Genomic DNA, 19,140 nt, shown 5'->3' on the forward strand with positions numbered 1-19,140 from the left:
CTTAAGGTTGGAGGAAAGGAGATTTCAACAGCAACAAAGGCAAGGGTTATTTACAGTAAGGGCAGTCAAAATGTGGAATTCATTACCCATGGAGATTGTGATGGCAGATACAATAGATATCTTCAAAAAAAGGTTGGGCATCTTTTTGAAAGGAAAGGTATACAGGGATATACCAAATAAGTATACATATGAAGGATGTTGATACAGGGTGTAATCTGATTGCCAATTATTGGTGCCAGGAAGGAATGTATTCTTCCCCTTTATGAGATATTATTGGATGATATTTCACTGGGGTTTTTGTTTGCCTTCCTCTGGATCCATATACTGTAAGTAGGGATATAGGATAGAGCAGGCCTGCACAACTTGTAAAGTGAAAAGGGCCGAAATGCTCCAAGGAAAACAAATTTGGGCCGCACGGGTAAGACAGCATTTATTATTTAAAATGATACATTTATTTACCATGTTTACTTGAAACAAAATTATAATTAACACCTGTATACCTTCTTGGATCAATCCACTAGGCAGGACAACATTGTTAAATAAAATAGGGTTTATTTGGTGAGACCGCAGACATTAAAAAAATTCACAAAACATATCTCCCCCATTGCCCCTTATCATCATCTCCCCCAGCACCCTTCATCATCTCCCCCAGCACCCCTCATCATTATCTCCCCCAGCACCCCTCATCATTATCTCCCCAGCACCCCTCATCATTATCTCCCCAGCACCCCTCATCATTATCTCCCCCAGCACCCCTCATCATTATCTCCCCCAGCACCCTTCATCATCTCCCCGAGCACCTGTCAGCTCCCCAAGCACCCCCCATCATCATATCTCCCTCCATCCCTTTCTGCAGTCCCCCTCATCAACCACCCCCCCCCCCTCCAAAGCCTACCTGATTGGGCGGCAGCAGAAGTGGGCCCCAGGAGGTGTTGGCGGCTACCGGTATTAGGGCAAGAAGGTGAGGCGAGAGGTAAGAAGCGTGTTGTAGCAGCAGACCCTGGAAGTTCATGGTCACACTGCTGGAACGCGTCACACTGCTGGAGTGGGGTCGAGGGGGGGAGCGCGTCACACTGCTGGAGCGGGCTGGGGGGGAGCACGTTACACTGCTGGAGCGGGCTCGGGGGGAGCGCGTTAGCACATCACACTACTTGAGCAGGCTCGAGGGGGGGGAGCACGTCAGCGCGTCACACTGCTGGAGCGGGTATTTTGATTGGGGCCGTCGCAGGCCGCATATGTTGTGCAGGCCTGGGATAGAGTATGTCGTCTAAATTTGGCATATGACCTCCCGCTCAACCTTTAAGAATAAAATAATTTCATATACGTTTGTGCATCTGGGCAAAAGCTAGCAGCAAAAGGAAAATCCCAGAGAATGTATAAGAAAAGCCCCCAGAGACAATGCACTAACTACTTGTAATGTATTTAACATCTGATGCTCAAAGGCACAAATATCTCCACAATACAGCCGCCAAAGTTGGAAACTAAGATCCTCAGTCAAAAGATTATAATTAACAGATACATTTTAAGTGAAAAGGATACAATCTTACTTTAATCACTACAAAAAAAAATGCATTCACTGTGCTCCATTGATTGTTATATGTGCCAATGAACCTAATGGTTTTTTGTTGTTTATCAATCCTTTGGCCACTGGTCATTAATTGACTCGTGTGTGACTTAAGAGAGTTTAAGAACAGGCTAAACTGATTTTTGACGGTGTCCTGGTTTATAGAAGTGGTCTCAAATCGTTAATCCACAAGGTTACTGGGTGCGCCGGAATCAGACAGGGAATCTACAGGACACAGAGAAAACACAGGCTATGCAGCATGGCTTCTAGAGCCTCTTGTTGCTGCAAAATATGGAATCTCAGTAAAGAGCATCTCCTGCTCGTAAGGAACTAATGTCTCCGGGGTCACTACAACATATTGTGGATTTCTTGCATTTCTGCCATGGCTCTTCAGATATATATAAAAAAAACTTTTATTGGCTTCACAAACTATCAGGGTTTCATGGGGAAATCCACAGGAAGAGTTTATAATGCAGATTCAACTTTTCATGTTCCCTTTGCCCCAGACATGAAACTTTCTGAGTGTACGTTTTAGGTGGGATATTTGGGTAGAAATGCAATTGTTTTGTTTGCAGGAGTTCGGGGGCCAAAGTTACCGGTAGTCCCCCAATTCTCCCCGGCGTGCAGGCATTATTTGCTGGTATGTGGGTTTAATTACACCGGAGCTGCCCAGTGTCCCCCAGACTCCTGGTTTTTCGAGCCCAGATATCCCAGTCCTGTTTCCCTCACAGATATGGGTCTTCCCAAGATATATGATATATTCAACTATATTTTATTACGTTTGGTGCATTTACTATAAATGTCTATTCAGTCAGCCCGGGCATCCGCCTTGGTGCCGGGAAGTCTGGATAGACCGGTGTTCAAAGGAGGGAGGATGTCCAAAGGTGACAAAACTGTTTGGTGGGCGAGGAAGGGCGATAGTCCAGGTCTGGAGAACAAAGGGCACCCTGTGGGGACACCTTTTGAGTCTGCCAGACCTGGAGGAGCATGCCAAGCCGGTGGAAATTAGTTAGCCGGGGGAGATACAGCTCGTAAGCACATTTCCCATTGGCTAATTCATATTTCCCACCCACCCAGCTTTTCAAGGCGGCTTGGCACGCCTCCTTCTCTGACGTCGGCCAAAGGATGAGCCCCTATTCCTAATGGCTAGTGGGAGGGAATTCCCATGCTCTGATTGGTCGCTCCTTTTGTGTCACCAAACCAGGATCACTGTGCTGTGAAAAGCACGTGACTAGCTTCTGCTGGGTGTAAAGTCTGCCCTATAGGGTGTGAAAAAAAAACAACAACAAAAAACAGGGTTTGAAAATGGTCAACATGAAATGTTTGTTTTGCAATACACCATGTGAAACAGTGTCCCCTTCAGGCCATCTGATTATGATGATGAGGATGATGATGACTCATATGGGGCCCAAGGAAAATAGCCATACCCACAAATGAAAGTTGCACTAGCAACATATGTCCAGAGCGCAGGACCCCATAACCCTGGAGTCAGTGACTAGGAATTTGGAATCACGCCATCTAGAATGAGACCAGGGGATGAGCTGAAGGATTTAGTATGCTGGGCCTGTCGTGAACCAGGTCACACAGAAGAATCGTGTCCCCATATTCTTAAATATAAATAGTGGCAAGAAGAGCAGCATAAACAATATTGTGTCCCACAGCTGCAATAGCAAGCAGCACAAGAAAGAAGCAGAAGCTGGGAACATTGAGTGGGTGCCCAGTAAAACTGATGTCTTTGGCGCCACAAAGGTAAAGAGGAAGAGAAAGAACAGTGTTTCTCAATTTACAGAGGAAGTTACAGAAACGTATGAGCCTGCGATGTCAGGAGAATATGCATCAGAAAGGAGCCGAGATGTGGTGCTGACCAGAGTCAATGACAGAATCGTCACGGGAATGGCGGCAAAGAAAAAGGAGGAGAAAAATAAAGATGAATCCTTGAACCAGGATAAAGATGCCTTAATAACACCTGCACTCCAATCTGCCAGCCATGATTGTACAAGGCGTGAGAGGCTAACGCCGAGTTACAGTGGTGTCTACTCCCAGCTTTACTTGTGTAACCTTCCTTGTGGGACTACTAGTCAGGTTAATATGGAATTGACAGGTTAATGAATAGGAAAGATCCCAGCCAAATGCAGATTATTTTATATAGCTGATTTCATGTAGCTAATTCTATGTTGCCAAAGTAGCTCAAGTCAACTGACATGTATAATTTCTAATAGGTTAAGGATGTCTGTATTTTGCCCAATTACAGGGGTTGGATAATGACATCATACGAAGGAAGCTGCAGAAGCTTCTAGACCATAGAATCCTGGAGGACACCAGAGGAGGGGAGTCTCACTGTTTTAAGTATATAGTTTTCATGCTATGTCTTTAATGTGCAACTTTGTGTGAAGAAGAATGGTCACCTTTTATTATTTTACAGTTAGGGAAGAGTGTCCCTTATCTAGGAATGGCCACTGTAATAGTCATGATGCTATCTTTCTTTTAAGGAGGATGGGTTCTAGGGAAGTGTCACAACTTGAGTTGCTCTAACGCCAACCCTATGCATATGCACACTAGGTTGCCATAGTATGGACTTTTAGTGCATTGTAAGGATGAAAGGTAGATGAGAACCTCGATAGAGGTACACTCCTATACAGTGTCTTGGACGGTACCTGGGAGTGACTCCAGTTCACAGACTAGAGTCTCTCAGAAGGAGGCCTGCAATCTCAACACAGAGTTGTGTTCATTGAAAGATGCAAAGAAAGAAGTATGAATACTTGAAGGAATGTGTGATTCTACTACAGTCCAATGTTAGGAAGTATCAGCAACAAAGACACTACAGGGATGTGAAGCAAGCTTCTTATATGACTCAGTCCGGAAATAGATTCTACATCATAACCAAGAAAGCTGTGAATTCCTATAATCATATCTGCAATGCCATTGCAGTACTACAATCTGCTTTTCACAAAACGCAGAATAGAAAAACAAAATTATGGTGGAGTAGCACAACAGCAATCCAGTCAAACTACCGCGCTCACGGGGTCCTAAGAAAATTCCTTACCATGAAAGCAGCTGCTTTAAAGATACAGGGCCTTATACATTAAAGTCCGATAGAAATTATCGGCAGGGTTTTGAAATCGCGATTTTTGGCAGCATTGATCTCACGGTATGCAGAAAGGCCCGAATACCCGTGAGAGCAACATTTACAAACATGGCGAGTTGCCGGCGGCGATAGGACCTGCCCACTGATAAGGGCTCACCCGACGAGTTGTATCTGCTGCAGAGAGATCCGCCTCTCTCTGCGAAAAAATCACTGAAAATAAAAATATTTTTACATTTAAATGTTATTACTGTGTATTGTAGCAAGGGGTCTCCTGAGCTGACCACGTTGGTTACAGGTCCGGGGACCTCCTACTTCCTGAGATACAGGCCCATTAGGGGGTGTCGGTATCTCCTATGCATGTAAATGTCCCGATCACGTGACCGTGCATAGGAGATACCAGCACCCCAAAACGGGTGTATCTCGGGAAGTAGGGGGTCGCCGGAACTGAAACAATGCGGTTCAGCTCCGGAGACCACCTGCTCATCTACACTAGTATTAAAATTTAAATGTAAAAATATTTAGTAAGCACCAATACACAACCCACCCCCTGTGCCCCCCCATACAATAAAACCATGATTTATTATTTTACACACACAATTAATACAACAGTCCAGCGGGGGTCCCCAGTGGTCATGACCAGTGTCCACAGGCCCACAGTGCACCACGGGGGTACCCAGGGGTGTCTGGGGGTCTCTGTGTGGTCCCCGCTAGGCTCCATGGGCGTCAAGGTGGTACCCACGGGTGTCCGTGGGCCCAATGGGGTCCACGGGTTGTTCCCGTGGGTGTATGGGGGTCCCTGGGTTGTCCCCACTGGTGTCTGGGGGCACTCGGGTGGTTCCCACGGTGGTCTCAGGTCCCTCGGGTGGTTCCCACTGGTGTCTGGGGCCCTCGGGTGGTCCTTGTGGGTCCGCACAGCCCCCACAGCTTTGAGCCCCCCGGTTCTTCCCCACAGGTGTCCCACGTGGGTCCTCAGGTGATACCCGTGGGTCCCCGCATGCCTGAGGTACCAATCCTGTATGTTAATACACCTCACCCCCTTCCCCCCACCAAACACATTCAGTACAGTAATGGGCAAAATAACTATTATCCAGATATGGACAATAGATTATTTGCCCATTATTGTCCTCTGTTGCCTGAAAGCATACATACAGTAATAAATACATTATAATGTCCCCTAGCCCCTTAACCACCTTAGCAGTTAATAACTGCTATAGTAATTAAGGGTTTAACCCACCCTGCCCCGCTACCCACCCAGAAGGCCTAACAACCCACCCCAGACCCACTATACCACCCTTCACTCATTCATTGGTATATCATGTCTATATAATATGGGCATGATTGACCAATATACCAAGAAATGGGGAAGGATTAAAAAATCAGGCCCAAATAAAACACATTACAGGCATACCCCGCTTTAAGGACACTCACTTTAAGTACACTCGCGAGTAAGTACATATCGCCCAATAGTCAAACTGCAGCTCACGCATGCACCTGTCAGCACGTCCTGAACAGCAATACCGGCTCCCTACCTGCACCGAAGCTGTGCGCAAGCAAGGAGACTATAGAGCCTGTTACAAATGCGTTATTTACATCATGTATGCACGTATATGATGATTGCAGTACAGTGCATGCATCGATAAGTGGAAAAAAGGGAGTGCTTCACTTTAAGTACATTTTCGCTTTTCATACATGCTCCGGTCAAATTGCGTACGTTAATGCGGGGTATGCCTGCATATAGCCAAATATAAATCATAACATAGCCAAATAAAAAAACATTACATAGCCACATAAAAAACATTAAACAGCAAAATCAAACACAGCACATAGCAAAAACACAGCACATAGCAAAATAAAATGCACCACATAGCAAAATAAAACACATCACATAGCCAATTAAATACATAACAAATGCCAATAAAACAATTGAATGGCTGAGTGGGTAAATGATGCCCATATAATCTATGCATCATTTCACACTATGCCAGTCAATGGTCAAAATAAAAGAAACAATCACAAACAAGTTTCAATGCCATCCAAACAATCAGAAATTAAAAACAAATAAAGAAGTAAACAGAACTAAATTACAACCAATCAATTAATCCAATCCAAAATAAATTCCACAATTCTCAATTAAAACACCAAAACAAAACCATTATGAAATAAATGAAAGGTCAAAATAACCACCAGTTTATGTGGGGCCCCACGGAGACCACCTGAGGACCCACGGGTACCACCTGAGGCCCCCTGGGGGGCTCCTGCGGGAAAGAACCTGCATGGACCACCCGAGGTCCCCACACAACCATGGGAACCACCCGAGGGCCCCCAGACACCTATGGGAATGATCTAGGGAGCTTATTGTGAATAAGTGAATATAAGGCGCTAACAACTTAAATATATACAATAGTGATACGTGCAAGTGCAATAAAAAATTAATATTAGTGCTCAAATAATAAACCCTGCTCAAACCCTCTGGTAGAACCTGTTTCCAGGGTTCCAAGTAGAAAGATGTATTTCAAACAATCCAGGAGGAGCAAAATATAGGGAAATAAAAACAGAAAACAGTGCAAATTTAAGTGCAGACGTTGAGACTCTGATGAAATAATAATGACAATATCTTGGCTCTGTCGGTCTATCTACTCACAAGATGTAAGTGGTAAGTATGCAGTTGGCAGATTGGGCTGCCACCCCAGGTAGTAGCTGTATATTGTGGATATCCCTCCAGGCTTATCTCGTCAGGGTTACCATGGTGTACATATGGGAGGAAACAAAGCTACATAGCGCGATCTGTCTTTCCAAAAACTTTATAAAATGAATATGAGCATATAAAATGTGCACTTACAATGTGCCAGAATTAAAAATGCATTTATCACAATCACAGTGATTCTAGGGGGTTTTATCCGATCTCACCGCCTCCTCTCTGGCTCTGGATGTCAGCCGTCTGCAACCTGGAACGCTCAGCTCCGTTTCTCCTCCGGCGCGTGTGACGTCACTGCTCAGTGGAAGGTACAGCTACGGATCCCTCACTAGACCAAAACACCACTCTACGCGTTTTGCCCAGCTCAGCAAGCTGTCAATGGCTTTGTCAGGAGTGTGTGAGTTGTGGGGTTAATGAATATCCTTATATACCCTCTCTGGTCTAATTATGCAATCAATGCAGACAATTACATCAGCGCTATGGTGACCAATCTTTACATAATTGTTCCAATTAGGATTTCTATATTACACATGTTACATACTTTGATTCTTGATGAAACATCATTCTCATAGATGATAATCTTTATATAATGTTATCCATCTACAGGAAAATTATATCTATTCAGCACTTGGAATATATATATATATATGGAGTATCAAGTGCAGTTTAATAGTATTTTGATTTTTAATTAGCAATTTACATTTTATAAATGGAGTTAGGCTGATTTCTTTTAAAATTTTCCTTGAGACTTATGTTAGTCTCTATGTATACAATAGAGGCTGCATCACAAAAATGGGGGGGGGGGGGGGGGGAATTCGTTCTTGTTCATGAATAAATGTATTAAGTCAGCAGTTGACAATGGGCAATTTTAGTTTATTTTGATGTAATTGATTAATTCAAGTTGCTGCTGTTATATTGCAACCTGATTGATTGTAACCAACTTTATATTTATGTCAGTATTAGTTTCATTATTATTTCATCTAGCTGAATTACTTAGAATCTGCTTCTGTGTGAATAATCCTAGACCACAATACAGATGCTTCTGGGATAGTAAATTCGTATCTGGTGTTATAATTAATTGGTTTTAATGCTAGCTGACATTAGGGGGAAACTTCAAGTAGATATTACTTATAAGGTAATTAGGTTCTTAGTACTCATTATATAATTTTTAGTGTTTATAAGTGACTATAAATTTGGGTGGAGAATGACATTTCATTTACATTATAATATACATATTTATGCGATTTATATATTTTTTGTATTTTTAAACATATGTTCTCAATGCATGTTTATAACACAAGCGTAACATACAACAGGACATGTATAATCTACTCTAAAGATCTATAATGATAAAGACTCATACACATTCCAACAAGTTTATACATTATGTCATATCAAAAAGGTGTTATACAATCTCTGACTATCAGTGCTAATACACATAGTGTGATTTCACTATCTGAAAACACACGCAGATAGGATATATTGAGCCTAGAGGAGAGGAAAAGGAGAGGCAAAAAAAGGGGGGGGGAGGGGAGAGGAGATTACAATCAGTTAGATATTCAGACTAGGAAGGGTGTCAGATCTATTTCTGCATTCAGGCCCCTTGGTGTCATAGTTTTTAGGCGGTGGATCCAAAACGCTTCCCTTCGCAATAGTTCTAAACCTCTATCGCCACCCCTCCAATGTGGCAGAACATGCTCTATAGCTTGATAATGCAGGCCTGTCGGTTCACCAGCATGGAAGTCAGAAAAATGTTTTGGAATACTATGATTCTGCAGCTTCCTGTGAATCCCACTAATATGTTCCAGTATTCTTGTTCGTACAGGCCTTATGGTCTTTCCAACATATTGTAACCTGCAGGAACATTCCAAGAGATAAACCACATGGTCTGTCCTGCAGGTTATGAAGCTTGATATTTGGAAGCTTTCGACTGTAACGTTTGATACAAATTGGTTTTGGTTAGGTGATTTGAACCGACAGGCTGTGCATGTCTTGCATCCGTAAAACCCCTTTGTATGTAGCCAACTATTATCTATACAGTTTTTCTTACTTCTCAGAGCACTTGGTGCAAGTTGATCTTTGAGATTCTTGGCTTTTTTATATACTATACTATGTCTATTAGGGATGACTGGGCCTAAGACAGGATAATTTTTTAATATATCCCAATGTTTAAATAGGATTTACTGTCAGAGGAAAGAGAGGCAGACGAAAAAGGGAGAGAAAAAAGAAATGCGAAATAGAAATGAATAATGTATATAATCTGAGTGGGGTAATTCTTACTGACCCACAGAAAAGCATTCTCTCCAAGGGTCTATCTTTTGCGCCTATGAAAGGGCATAGTAATTTTGACTTATTTATAGATGCCAATCGGTATCTAAGGAAGCTGACTGTAAAAAGATATTTTTTAGGTAAACATACCGAACCCATAATGAATACGACAGTGCCCCCCGTTGTTGAACAGGAGAGACAATTTATCCATACAGGGCTGAGGCCTAAATCCTCTTTTTTTCCCCACTTCGCTTCAGGTAATCATTTGGAGGTTTTCTTCCAAATGATTACTAAAGATTTTGATGATTTGATTAAAAAAGACACTATACAATCAAACAAAAGGAAAACTGAAAATCTAACTAAAACGGAGAAAGAAGGTTTAAAACAACTAATAGAAAGGGAAAACCTCATTATCAAACAGGCAGACAAAGGAGGTGGTATCGTCCTTATGGATAAACCTGACTATGAGAAGGAAGCACAAAGACTCTTGGGTGACATTAATACTTACAGTAAGCTACCTTCCAATCCGATCAAGGAGTATACAGAGGAACTTAAAAAATTGTTGGATGGGGGAAGGGAGGCGGGCATCCTGGATGAAAAAGAGTACAAATTCCTATATCAGGAAAAAGCCAGGATGCCTGTCTTCTACTTCCTCCCTAAGATACACAAGAGCGTAGTCAATCCCCCGGGCAGACCAATTGTCTCGGGGATTGACTCGCTAACTGCAAACCTCTCAATGTATATAGATACCTTTTTGCAAAAGTATGTGACCCAACAAAAATCGTATCTGCGAGATACAACAGATCTGCTAAATGTGTTAAAGGATGTGACATGGGAAGATCATTTTATCTTAGCGACATGCGATGTCGCATCCTTGTATACAGTAATACAGCATGATCAGGGATGTGCTGCCACGAAAGGGTTCCTCCAGGGAGACGACACTTTATTAGAATCACAAATTAATTTTATTATAGATAGCATTAAGTTTATATTACACCACAATTATTTTTGGTTCAGTGACACTTTTTATTTGCAAAAATGTGGAACGGCGATGGGGACGAGATTTGCGCCCAGCTACGCAAACCTATTTGTAGCAAATTGGGAAAATGACAACATCTGGAGTGATAACGAGCTGGGCGCGGATCTTGTCACCTATCGCCGTTACATAGATGATATTTTTATTATTTGGAGTGGGGGAGAAGACAAACTCATTACTTTTTTGGACAATATGAATGTAAACACATGTAATCTTTCTTTCACCAATGAGTGGAGCAACACAGCGGTGAACTATCTAGATTTAAACATCTATGTTGAAAATAAAATGTTAAAGACAAAAACACATTTCAAAGACACTGATAAAAACAACTACATCAGGAGAGATAGCTGTCATCTATCGAATTGGATGGACAACGTTCCAATCAGTCAGCTGATACGCATTAAAAGGAATTGCACCGATGTAGAAGAGTGCGAAACACAGTCAGATAGGATCCAGAGCAAATTTCTGGAGAGGAATTACAATGAGGAACTATTAAATGGTGCTAGGGAAAAAGTTAGGAACATGAATAGATCTGACCTATTGAAAGTAAAAGATAAGACAAAAAAGGAGAACAGGAACTTTGAATATGCCTTCCTTACGGGTTACAATAGGGAGGCAAATGCGATCAAAAAAATCCTATTTAAACATTGGGATATATTAAAAAATGATCCTGTCTTAGGCCCAGTCATCCCTAATAGACCTAGTATAGTATATAAAAAAGCCAAGAATCTCAAAGATCAACTTGCACCAAGTGCTCTGAGAAGTAAGAAAAACTGTATAGATAATAGTTGGCTACATACAAAGGGGTTTTACGGATGCAAGACATGCACAGCCTGTCGGTTCAAATCACCTAACCAAAACCAATTTGTATCAAACGTTACAGTCGAAAGCTTCCAAATATCAAGCTTCATAACCTGCAGGACAGACCATGTGGTTTATCTCTTGGAATGTTCCTGCAGGTTACAATATGTTGGAAAGACCATAAGGCCTGTACGAACAAGAATACTGGAACATATTAGTGGGATTCACAGGAAGCTGCAGAATCATAGTATTCCAAAACATTTTTCTGACTTCCATGCTGGTGAACCGACAGGCCTGCATTATCAAGCTATAGAGCATGTTCTGCCACATTGGAGGGGTGGCGATAGAGGTTTAGAACTATTGCGAAGGGAAGCGTTTTGGATCCACCGCCTAAAAACTATGACACCAAGGGGCCTGAATGCAGAAATAGATCTGACACCCTTCCTAGTCTGAATATCTAACTGATTGTAATCTCCTCTCCCCTCCCCCCCCCTTTTTTTGCCTCTCCTTTTCCTCTCCTCTAGGCTCAATATATCCTATCTGCGTGTGTTTTCAGATAGTGAAATCACACTATGTGTATTAGCACTGATAGTCAGAGATTGTATAACACCTTTTTGATATGACATAATGTATAAACTTGTTGGAATGTGTATGAGTCTTTATCATTATAGATCTTTAGAGTAGATTATACATGTCCTGTTGTATGTTACGCTTGTGTTATAAACATGCATTGAGAACATATGTTTAAAAATACAAAAAATATATAAATCGCATAAATATGTATATTATAATGTAAATGAAATGTCATTCTCCACCCAAATTTATAGTCACTTATAAACACTAAAAATTATATAATGAGTACTAAGAACCTAATTACCTTATAAGTAATATCTACTTGAAGTTTCCCCCTAATGTCAGCTAGCATTAAAACCAATTAATTATAACACCAGATACGAATTTACTATCCCAGAAGCATCTGTATTGTGGTCTAGGATTATTCACACAGAAGCAGATTCTAAGTAATTCAGCTAGATGAAATAATAATGAAACTAATACTGACATAAATATAAAGTTGGTTACAATCAATCAGGTTGCAATATAACAGCAGCAACTTGAATTAATCAATTACATCAAAATAAACTAAAATTGCCCATTGTCAACTGCTGACTTAATACATTTATTCATGAACAAGAACGAATTCCCCCCCCCCCCCCATTTTTGTGATGCAGCCTCTATTGTATACATAGAGACTAACATAAGTCTCAAGGAAAATTTTAAAAGAAATCAGCCTAACTCCATTTATAAAATGTAAATTGCTAATTAAAAATCAAAATACTATTAAACTGCACTTGATACTCCATATATATATATATATTCCAAGTGCTGAATAGATATAATTTTCCTGTAGATGGATAACATTATATAAAGATTATCATCTATGAGAATGATGTTTCATCAAGAATCAAAGTATGTAACATGTGTAATATAGAAATCCTAATTGGAACAATTATGTAAAGATTGGTCACCATAGCGCTGATGTAATTGTCTGCATTGATTGCATAATTAGACCAGAGAGGGTATATAAGGATATTCATTAACCCCACAACTCACACACTCCTGACGAAGCCATTGACAGCTTGCTGAGCTGGGCAAAACGCGTAGAGTGGTGTTTTGGTCTAGTGAGGGATCCGTAGCTGTACCTTCCACTGAGCAGTGACGTCACACGCGCCGGAGGAGAAACGGAGCTGAGCGTTCCAGGTTGCAGACGGCTGACATCCAGAGCCAGAGAGGAGGCGGTGAGATCGGATAAAACCCCCTAGAATCACTGTGATTGTGATAAATGCATTTTTAATTCTGGCACATTGTAAGTGCACATTTTATATGCTCATATTCATTTTATAAAGTTTTTGGAAAGACAGATCGCGCTATGTAGCTTTGTTTCCTCCCATATGTACACCATGGTAACCCTGACGAGATAAGCCTGGAGGGATATCCACAATATACAGCTACTACCTGGGGTGGCAGCCCAATCTGCCAACTGCATACTTACCACTTACATCTTGTGAGTAGATAGACCGACAGAGCCAAGATATTGTCATTATTATTTCATCAGAGTCTCAACGTCTGCACTTAAATTTGCACTGTTTTCTGTTTTTATTTCCCTATATTTTGCTCCTCCTGGATTGTTTGAAATGATCTAGGGAGCCCCAGACACACTCGGGGACCACACGTGGACCCCATTGGGGCCCACAGAGACCTGCGGGTACCACCTGGAAGCCCACGGAGCCTAGCGGGGACCTCCTGGAGGCCCCAAGACAACCGTGAGCACGTCCGGGGTGCACTGTGGGGCCTGCGGACACCCGTCGGGACCACCAGGGACCCCCGCTGAACAGTGGTATTAATCGTGTGTGTAAAATAATAAATCATGGTTTTACAGTATGGGGGGGCACAGGGGGTGGGTTGTGTATTAAATATTGTAATGGTTTATTGGGGGCCTAGGAGGTGGGTAGTGGGGCTGTTGTGTGTATTTTTTTGTACTGTGGGTAGCGGGGTGGGTGAAGGGGTATTAGCCCCAAGGATGGGTGTTTAGGCCTACCAGGTGGTAGTGGGAGGGGTTAACCCCTTTATTACTTTAGTGGTATTAACCACTATGGTAATGAAAGGGTTAAGTCAACCCGCAAGCCCCCCGCAATGCCTAAACACCCACCAAGGACTAAATACCACTGTCACTCACCCCCGCTACCCACAATAAGCCTTGCACAGGTGTTTAACCCCTTCATTGCCTTAGCGGTTAGCCTCTAATGTAATGAAGTTGCCTGTAATGCATTTTTCATGCATCTGATTCTTGCTGGGGTTCTCCGGTGGTGATATTAATGGATATCAGCTCCTGAGACCCCGGCATCAATCCAATGCAGGAGGAAGGCCTGATTTTTTCTAAATGCTGTCTCGCCGCTTCTCCCCACCTGCTTGCCAACTTTTTGTGGCGGAATGATTTGGAGAAGAAATCACCATTCTAGAGCGGCAATCAGCCGCGATTAGCTGGTCGGGGCTACTAGAGTACAGCAAGTTTGAGAAACTGTTGATCAGTGCCGTAAAGTGGCTTATCGCCGCGCATCTGCGTTTTTTGGGGGGGGGAACGTTGATTTTTGCTCGTATCGCCAGCTTATCGTGGCTTACTGAATCGCAGGAAGGATGCAGAAAAAGGGCAGGGCACTGCCAAAAAACAGGAGGAGGCTCACAGATAAAATAAAGGGATTTATTCCATAAATGGATCAAATTTGACCCCTAGAGCAGCAACAGAAACACACCTACGCATTTCGGGCCATCAAGGATAAAGGGCATATGGCCCGAAACGCGTAGGTGTGTTTCTGTTGCTGCTCTAGGGGTCAAGTTTGATCCATTTATAGAATAAATCCCTTTATTTTATCTGTGAGCCTCCTCCTGCTTTTTGGAAGTGCGCAGCCCTTTTTCTGGTTATCCCTGGCAAGGGATGCTGTACTAATACTTCAAGATACAGTAGAGTCATCTTAGCGGAGAAACATACGTTTATGGGACATAATCAACTTCTGATGCACTGGTCAACCACACTCTTGTACTTACTGAATCGCAGTAGGCTTTTTTGGGGAGAAGCTGGTGATAAGGGGCTTACCGCTGCTTACTGTGTGAGGCCCACAGTCTCTGATGAGAATGAGACAAAAATGTGTCCACTATCAAACACTGAGAAGGGCATCACTGGCTATGCAGTTGCTTCGTTAGTATACAGGGTAATCAGGTGAGAACTGTAACCGGAGGATAGTGGGAGTGGACTACCTATTTATGATGTAGTAGCCCTAACCACTAGTCCTGTAAATATCAGCAACCTCCCTGCTAATGTAGGTCCATGAAATAGATCAAATAAAATACAAAGCTATGTAGGTTGCACCACACGGCCAATGAGTATTTGCTTTCTTGAGCATAGAAGGAATGTAGTTAATGGTATCGATACACATAGTGTATCTACAGACTTCAATTCTATACACAATAAGGATTCTGCATCCCTTACCATAATGGGCTTGGAACTGTTACGCCGGTGCTGCCCGCAGACCAGACTCGTCCCTTATACAGGCATACCCCGGTTTAAGGACACTCACTTTAAGTACACTCTCGAGTAAGGACATATCGCCTAATAGGCAAACGACAGCTCACGCATGCGCCTGTCAGCACGTCCTGAACAGCAATACTGTCTACCTACCTGTACCAAAGCTGTGGGCAAGCGGGGAGACTATAGAGCCTGTTGCAAATGCGTTATTTACATCAGTTATGCACGGATATGATGATTGCAGTACAGTACATGCATCGATAAGTGGAAAAAAGGTAGTGCTTCACTTTAAGTACATTTTCACTTTACATACATGCTCCAGTCCCATTGCGTACGTTAATGCGGGGTATGCCTGTACTGAGGTGGGGACGTATATGTGCACGCACCCGCAGCAGAAGGAACGTGTCCGGAGTGTGGTGTTTCGGCGTTGCCAGGCCAGGTATGAATAGGTGGAGCAATACTTGCCGGTACCGAAGACGTTCAGAAGAGACGAGAAGAGTACAGAAGAGACGAAGTCGTTGCCGTTAGCCAAGGTCAGGGAGAGAGAGATCCGGGAGGTCGAGGTCCAAGCTGTGGTCGAGGGATGAGAGAAGCTGCAAGGTCAAGTGGGAGCCGGGATCCAGAGCCAGAGAGGGACGTCCGCCAAGCCGGGTTGCAACCTGAATAAACGAAGAGCAAAGGGAGAGCCACGGCACCCACAATGAAGGCCGTCCTCATCCTCATCACCGTCTATGTTCTCCTTTGCTATAAACAATACAAAATAATTAAAAAAATAAAATCTAATGTCCCCTAACCCCTTAATCACCTTAGCGGTTAGTAACTGCTATAGTACTTAAGGGGTTAACCCACCCTCCCCCACTTCCCACCAAGGAGGCCTAACCACCCTCCCCCACTACCCACCCAGTAGGCCTAACTACCCATCCTTGGGGACAATACCCGCTTCACCCACCCCCGCTACCCACAATAAAAACAATACACCCAACGGGGGGTGCCCACAGGTGTCTGGGGGCCTTCGTGGCCCTCGCGGGTGTCTGGAGGTCACAGTGTGTTGTCGTGAATATTTCTGTGTCCCCCGGGGAACATGGGGATTATTCACATTAATTGAATCGAAGGGGAACCGGTTATTGAATCACAATTAAGTACAATTGCATGACATCCATCTTCATAACTTCATTGTCTAACTGCAAACGTTAGGAGGGGGTTTATTTAAAGGGCAATACTCCCATGATCATAAAACAACCTGACAATAATCAAGGCTTCTGCCACACCTCTCTAGATAGCACCAATTTTTTCTTGTGATTTAACACCTTCATGACTGAACATGTTACATCCAAATGTCATGATTGTGTGATTTTTAACAACAATTATTAATATTGGCTCGCATCATCGCTTTGACTGTGGATTAATGAATGGTGTTTATTTTCGGATTACATCATTTAAATTATGTGTGCAACACATCTCATTCAATCTATAATGACTGCTTGGATTAATAAAATTCACGTGTTCTAGATACTATACAACACATGTGGTCTCGTTAACACTAATGTGGTTAATTAGTCTGCCTATTTACAGGATACATGGAAACACTTACCTTGGAGGGTGAAATGGAGGTCATAGGCAATTGTGTGGTGATGGAGTTCGTATTGAGAGGAGGAGAGAGATTCTTTTACAATGGCGGGAGAGGAGGGAGAGGCAATTAGAAGTAAGGCGTACATTGGCACCACGTAACTTCAAAACAAGATGCTCCCTAGAAGAATTAAGTGAGGCTGAGGGGATCAGCCGCTATCGATTGAGCTCAGTGGCTATCTTGGAACACTATGATGAGTTAAGAGAAGATTTAGAACCAATAACAGACAGGAGTCATGCAGTGCCTGGCCTTGTTAAATTGCTGAGTTCTTTACATTGTCTTGCTTCTGCGTCTTTTCAGACAACTGTGGGCATAGTAGGTGGGGTCTCGCAGACCACATTCTCGCTGGTCCTTAGCCAGTTTCTATGTGCACTGACTAGACGCGCTAGGGATTATATACATTTTCCTAGTGAGCCGACAGAGTGGCAGGCACTGAAGACTGCATTTTATAATATAGCAGGGTTACCCAAAGTGATGGGTGCTATAGATTGCACACATGTTGCGTTTACCTCACTAAGTGCAATTGAGAGGCATTTTCGTAACAGGAAACATTACCACTCGCTGAATGTGCAAGTTATATGTGATACAAACATGAAAATTCTGAGTGTGGTTGCCCTATTCCCAGGTGCCTGCCATAATTCCCATATCCTGCAGAACTCTTTAGTCTTTCGTGCATTTGAAGTGGGGGTATTCGAGGACGGTTGGCTATTGGGTCAGTCAATGTAATACAAACTGAACTTATATCTAAAGTTCATGTACAGGTTAATGTTTTATTCTGTTTTGATAATATATAATGTAAAAACAAATCATTTGAAACATTTTATATGGGTTTTTTTTTAATACAAAAACTAAAATCCATGTTAGGCATCTTTAAATTTTCATCAATTATTAATCACACAATAGAGAATTAGTGGACAAAACAGTAATTGCTTACATATTGCAGTATTAATACTATAGCCATCAGAGTGTCATGTTTATAATGTTCAACGGATGTCATCATGACACTATATCAAAGCTATTAAATTATGAATATTGTATTTAATGTCATGTGTGGAACATTCTTCAATCACTTTCATGTACTAGGACAAGTCAATAGGCAATGCTTTGAATCTTTGTTACGTATTATATCAACATTTATGTGTTTTAACTGTCTAATAGGCGACTCGGTATATGGAAGCCAGCCTTGGCTCCTGACCCCACTATGTAATACTCAGACCCCTGCAGAAGAACGTTATAATGAGGCCCATGTCTCCACCCGCTCGGTTATTGAAGGACATTTGGACTGTTGAAAAGTCGCGTCAGATTTCTTGACAGATTTGTGGAACCCTACAGTATTTGCCACAAAAGGTTGCTGACATAGTGATTTGTTGTACATTCTGCACAACATTGCACTACGTCACAATCTTCAAGGTAACATTCGGGAGGATCTAGAGAAGGATCCTCCTGTGCCTCATCCAGGGGTTAGGGAGCATACAGCCAGTGGGGTGGAGACCCGCCGAACTGTAATCGAAAATTATTTCACATGTAAGACTTTCATGTACATAGAAGATAATCTATACTCATCTTGTGATCTGTGTCACATTTCATTGTGTGTATCTAATCATAGGATCCTGTTCTCTGAATTGGAATGCACATTTTCGACTGAATTAACACATATTCACGTGAGAATGGTATGTAAGAGTTTAACACATTTGTCCTTCTCTAAATCATGTTTCCCTCCCTACAATGTGTGCAACATACAATGCAGAATGTTGTGCAAGAAGATAAGAGATATTGCTGTACTGATGAATATGCAGAGAATGTTATATTTAGACTTACCAAGTACTGTACATTTAAATATATTTAATGTTTATCACCTTTTCACTTCATAATAACCATTAAAAAATCATTACAATTATTTATGAGGAGTTGTGCTCGCAAATATTTAGTTAATTTTTATTGTTCACATTCCTTACTTAATTGTATAATTCAGACTTAATGAACAAT

Source organism: Ascaphus truei, chromosome 1, assembly GCF_040206685.1.
Source record: "Ascaphus truei isolate aAscTru1 chromosome 1, aAscTru1.hap1, whole genome shotgun sequence".
Lineage (NCBI taxonomy): Eukaryota > Metazoa > Chordata > Amphibia > Anura > Ascaphidae > Ascaphus > Ascaphus truei.